The sequence below is a fragment of the Ranitomeya variabilis genome, chromosome 1 (genome assembly GCF_051348905.1).
Source record: "Ranitomeya variabilis isolate aRanVar5 chromosome 1, aRanVar5.hap1, whole genome shotgun sequence".
NCBI lineage: Eukaryota > Metazoa > Chordata > Amphibia > Anura > Dendrobatidae > Ranitomeya > Ranitomeya variabilis.
In genome coordinates this window covers 1,060,561,712-1,060,567,711 of record NC_135232.1, presented here as the reverse complement: position 1 = coordinate 1,060,567,711, position 6,000 = coordinate 1,060,561,712, and positions in this window count along the sequence as shown.

Below are 6,000 nucleotides of genomic sequence, written 5' to 3'. Positions count from 1 at the left end.
CAGAGCTCAGGAGAGAAGGAGCGCTGTTTTGGAATGCAGACTTTGATGGAATGGTCTGCGGGCATCACGTTGCGTTTGCAGAGCCCCTGATGTACCTAAACAGTAGAAACTCCCACAAGTGACCCCATATTGGAGACTAGACCCTCCAAGGAACTTATCTAGATGGGATGTGAGAACTTTGAACCCCAAAGTGTTTCCCTAAAGTTTATAACGCAGAGCCGTGAAAATAAAAAATATATTTTTTCCACGAAAATGATATTTAAGCCCCCAAATTTTAATTTTCCATAGGGTAACAGGAGAAATTGGACCCCAAAATTTGTTGTCCAATTTGTCCTGAGTACACTGATACTTTATAGGTGGGGGGAACCACTGTTTGGGTGCACGGCAGAGCTCGGAAGGGAAGGAGCACTGTTTGAAATGCAGACTTAGACGGATTGGTCTGCAGGCGTCACGTTGCATTTGCAGAGCCCCTGATGTACCTAAACAGTAGAAACCCCCCACAAGTGACCCCGTATTGAAAACTAGACCCCCAAGAAACTTATCTAGATGTGTTGTGAGAACTTTGAACCCCCAAGTGTTTCACTAAAGTTATAACGCAGAGCCGTGAAAATAAAAAATATATTTTTTTCCACGAAAATTATATTTTAGCCCCCAAATCTTTATTTTCCCAAGGGTAACAGGAAAAATTGGACCCCAAAAGTTTTTTTCCAGTTTTTCCTGAGTACGCTGATACCCCACAAGTGGGGGAGAACCACTGTTTGGGCGCACGGGAGAGCTTGGAAGGGAAGGAGCACTGTTTTACTTTTTCAACGCAGAATTGGCTGGAATTGAGATCGGACGCCATGTCGCGTTTGGAGAGCCCCTGATGTGCCTAAACAGTGGGAACCCCTCAATTCTAACTGAAACCTTAACCCAAACACACCCCTAACCCTAATACCAACAATAACCCTAACCACACCCCTAACCCTAATCCCAACCCTAATCCCAACCGTAAATGTAATCCAAACCCTAACTTTAGCCCCATCCCTAACCCTAACTTTAGCCCCAACCCTAACCCCAACCCTAACCCTAACTGTAGCCCCAACCCTAACCCTAACTTTAGTGTTTGGAGAGCCCCTGATGTGCCTAAACAGTGGAAATCCATCAATTCTAACTCCAACCCTTACCCGAACACACTCCTAACCCTAATCCCAACCCTAACCATAACCTTAACTACACCGCTAACCCGAACATGCCCCTAACCCTAATCCCAACCACATCCCTAACCCCAACACACCCCTAACCCTAATCACACCCCTAACTCCAACACACTCCTAATACCAACCATAACCCTAGCTACACCCTTAACCCTGACACACCCCTAACCCTAATCACAACCCCAATCTCAACCATAAATGTAATCCAAACCCTAACCCTAACTTTTAGCCCCAACCCTAACTTTAGCCCCAACCCTAACCCTAACTTTAGCCCCAACCCTAACTTTAGCCCCAACCCTAACCCTAACTTTAGCCCCATCCCTAACCCTAACTTTAGCCCCAACCCTAACTTTAGCCCTAACCCAAACTGTAGCCCCAACCCTAACCCTAACTTTATCCCCAACCCTAGCCCTAACTTTAGCCCTAACCCTAACTTTAGCCCCAACCCTAACCCTAACTGTAGCCCCAGCCCTAACCCTAACTGTAGCCCCAACCCTAACTGTAGCCCCAACCCTAACCCTAACTGTAGCCCCAGCCCTAACCCTAACTGTAGCCCCAGCCCTAACCCTAACTGTAGCCCCAACCCTAACTGTAGCCCCAACCCCAACTTTAGCCCCCACCCTAACTTTAGCCCCAAACCCTAACCTTAACTTTAACCCCAACCCTAACCCTAACCCTAATGGGAAAATGGAAATAAATACATTTTTTAAATTTTATTATTTTTACCCAACTAAGGGGGTGATGAAGGGGGTTTGATTTACTTTTATAGCGGATTTTTATGATTGGCAGCTGTCATACACTAAAGCACGCTTTTTATTGCAAAAAATAGTTTTTGCATCTCCACATTTTGAGAGCTATAATTTTTCCATATTTTGATCCACAGAGTCATGTGAGGTCTTGTTTTTTGCGGGACAAGTTGATGTTTTTATTGGTATCATTTTCAGGAATGTGACATTTTTTGATCGCTTTTTATTCCGATTTTTGTGAGGCAGAATGAACAAAAACCAGCAAATCGTGAATTTCTTTTGGGGGGGCGTTTATATCGTTCCACGTTTGATAAAATTGATAAAGTAGTTTTATTCTTCGGGTCAGTACAATTACAGCGATACCTCATTTATATCATTTTTTTATGTTTTGGCGCTTTTATACGATAAAATCTATTTTATATTAAAAAAAAAATTTTTGCATCGCTTTATTCTGAGGACTATAACTTTTTTATTTTTTTGTTGATGACGCTGTATGGCGGCTCGTTTTTTGCGGGACAAGATGATGTTTTCAGCGGTACTATGGTTATTTATATCTGTCATTTTGATCGTGTCTTATTCCACTTTTTGTTTGGCAGTATGATAATAAAGTGTTGTTTTTTGCCTCGTTTTTTTTTACGGTGATCACTGAAGGGGTTAACTAGTGCGACAGTGTTATAGGTCAGGTCGTTACGGGCGTGGCAATACTAAATATGTGTACTTTTATTGTTTTGTTTTTTTTATTTGCACAAAGAAATGTATTTATTTGAACAATATATATATTTTTTTCTTTATTTAGGATTTTTTTTCCTTCTTTTACACATGTAAATATTTTTTTTTTACTTTGTAACATTGCCCCAGGGGGGACATCATGTTACAGTGACAGATCACTGATCTGACACTTTGCAGTGCAGTGTGTCAGATCAGCGATCTGACAGGCACTGTGGGGAGGCTTTCCGACGCCTGCTCTGAGCAGGCGCTTGGAATTCACCTCCCTGCAGGACCCGGAAGGCCCCACGGAGGAGGAGGTAGGAGACCCTCGGAGCAACGCGATCACATGGAAGCACGCAGGGAGGGGGCTCCTATGCTTCCCTATGCCGCCGAAACGCTGCGATCTTCTATGATCGCAGTGTGCCAAGGGTTAATGTGCCAGGAGCTGTCCGTGACCACTCCTGGCACATAGTGTAGGATGTCAGCTGTAATAATCAGCTGACACCCGGCGGCGATTGGCTGTGCTCCCCCCGTGAGCGCGGCCGATCGCCTATGACATACTATTCCGTCCACAGGCAGTAGGGCCCACCCCCATGGACGGAATAGTACGTTTAAAGGCAGAAAGGGGTTAATCTCTCATATCTATCAAATATCTATCATCTCTCTATAATCTGTCTGTCCATCCTTCCATCATCCAGCTATTATTTCTCTATTGTCTACATATCTAGTGAAAAAAATGGAACAGCACAATAAGATCAGAAGGTGGGTGCAAAAGCTTCTAAACAATTGTCCAGTTGTAAGATGGATAAAAAATGAAAAGCAGGCGGCGTGGCTTGAGAAAGGTTATTTGTAACCGAAACATCGCCACTCCACATGGGCTAATAAAAGACTGTCTATCTAGGAATATTTCAATTTAGCAATTTTTTTTAAAACTATTTTCTCTCATAATGCTTTTTTTGAATCGCTGGACAACTTTTTTAAGTAGATTGTTTTTTTGTGTGTTTAAAGGGAATCTGTCACCAGAAAAATTCTATTAGCCCCTTTACCTCGAAGTATGTTTCCACCTTCCTGACCAGGCCAAATTTTACAATTCTGACCAGTATCACATTATGAGGTAATAACTCTTGAACGATTCAATGGATCCCACTGATTCTGAAATTGTTTTCTCAGGACATACTGTACTTCATGATAGTAGCAAAATTTCTTCAATATGACTTGCATTTATTTGTGAAAATATCAGAACTTTAGCAATTTTTAAACTTTTAGTTTTTATACCTTTAAACCAGAGAGATATGTCACACAAAATAGTTAATAAATAACATTTCCCACATGTCTACTTTACATTAGCACAATTTTTGAATCATCATTTTTTTGTTAGCCTCAAAATTTGTTGTGCAATTTCTCCTGAGTACACCAATACCCCATATGTGGGGGAAAATTACTGATTTGCCGTACAGCAGAGCTCGGAAAGAAAGTAGCGCCATTTGACTTTTTGAATGTAAAATTTGCTGGAGTAATTAGCGGATGCCATGTTAAGTTTGGAGAGCCCCTGATGTGCCTAAATGGTGGAAACGACTCACAAGTGATATCATTTTGGATACTAGACCTCTCAGGGAACTTATGTAGATGTATGGTGAACACCTTGAACCCCCATGTTCTTTAGAGAAGTTTATAACGTTGAACCGAAAGAATAAAAATGTTCTTTTGTCCCAATTTTTTTATTTTCACAAGGATAACAGGAGAAAATGCAACATACAATTTGTTGTGCAATTTCTCCTGAGTACGCGGATATCTAATATGTGGTAGAAAGCCCCTGATGTGCCTAAAGAGTGGAAATCCCCCACAAGTGACCCCAGTTTAGAAACTAGACCCCTCAAGAAACCTATCTAGATGTGTGGTCAGTACCTTTAAGCCTCAGGCGCTTCATAGAAGTTTATACGTTGCACAGTGAAACAAAAAAATCGCAGTTTCCCCACAAAAATGTTTTTTAGCCCCAAATGTTTTATTTTCACAAGGGTAACAGGAGTAAATGGACCTCAAAATTTGATGTGCAATTTCTTCTGAATATGCAAATACCCATTTGTGGGGGAAAACTACTGTTTGGGCGCACGGCAGGGCTCAGAAAGGACGGAGTGGCGTTTTGAAACGTAGATTTTGATGGAATGTTCTGCAGGTGTCATGTTGCATTTAGCGAGCCCCTGATGTGCCTAAACAGTGGAAACTAGACCCATCAAGGAATGTATCTAGATGTGTGGGAGCACTTTGAACCCCCAGATGTTTCACAGACGTTTATAACGTTAAGCCATGAAAGTGAAAAAAATCACATTTTTCCCACAAAAATGTTCTTTTTAACCCCCACTTTTTTTTATTATCAAAAGGTTTACGGGAATGTGGACCCCAAATTTTGTTGTGCAATTTCTCCTGAGTACACCAATACCCCATATGTGGTCGAAAACTACTTTTGAGGCACAGTGCAAAGCTCAAAAGGGAAGAAGCGCCATGTTGAAGTTCAGAGTTTTCTGGACTGGTTTGAGAGTGCCATGTCACATTATTAGATCCCCTGAGGTGACAGAACAGCAGAACTCCCATAAGTGAACCCGTTTTACAAACTATACCTCTAAATGAATTCATCTACGGGTGCAGTGATTATATTAACACCACAGGTGCTTCACAGAATTTTATACCATTGGACAGTGAAGAAAAAATAATTAAATTTTTACCACCAAAATTTTGTTTTAGCCCCAGATTTTACACAATTTCTGCTGAATATGGAAATACTCCATATGTGGCTGTACAATACTCCTGGAGCACAGATTTTGCAGTTTGCAGACTCCATATATACAGCCCTTAAGTGCTAGAATAACAGAATCACTCCCTCAAGTGAACCCATTTTTTAAATTATACCCCTTTGGGAATGTATCTACAGTGATAGTGACAATTTTGACTCCATGGGTGTTTTCTAAACAAGCAGCAGTGGATGTTGCTGAGTGAAAATTGCAAACTTCCACTGTAGGGCCCAGTATGTTGTAATGCCAGTACATTGTGGTACCCACCTCATGCTTCTGGAGACACGCGCCTGTAAATTAGGCGGGTTCTTATCGCTACAGAAATGCCAAACATGTGGATGCTAAATGTGGTTTAGGCACACTGTGGGAGGGGGAATTTGAATTTGGGAGTGCAGAATTTGCTGAATTTCATTTGGTGGGAGATGAGCCTTTGTACTGCAATTACTATGGAAGCCCCCTATATTTCCGTTAACAGATGACAGAGATCAACAGGGACTTGCTTTTTAGTAGATTGAGTTGAAGATTTTGTTGGGAACACGTTACATACCATTTGGGATCACATTT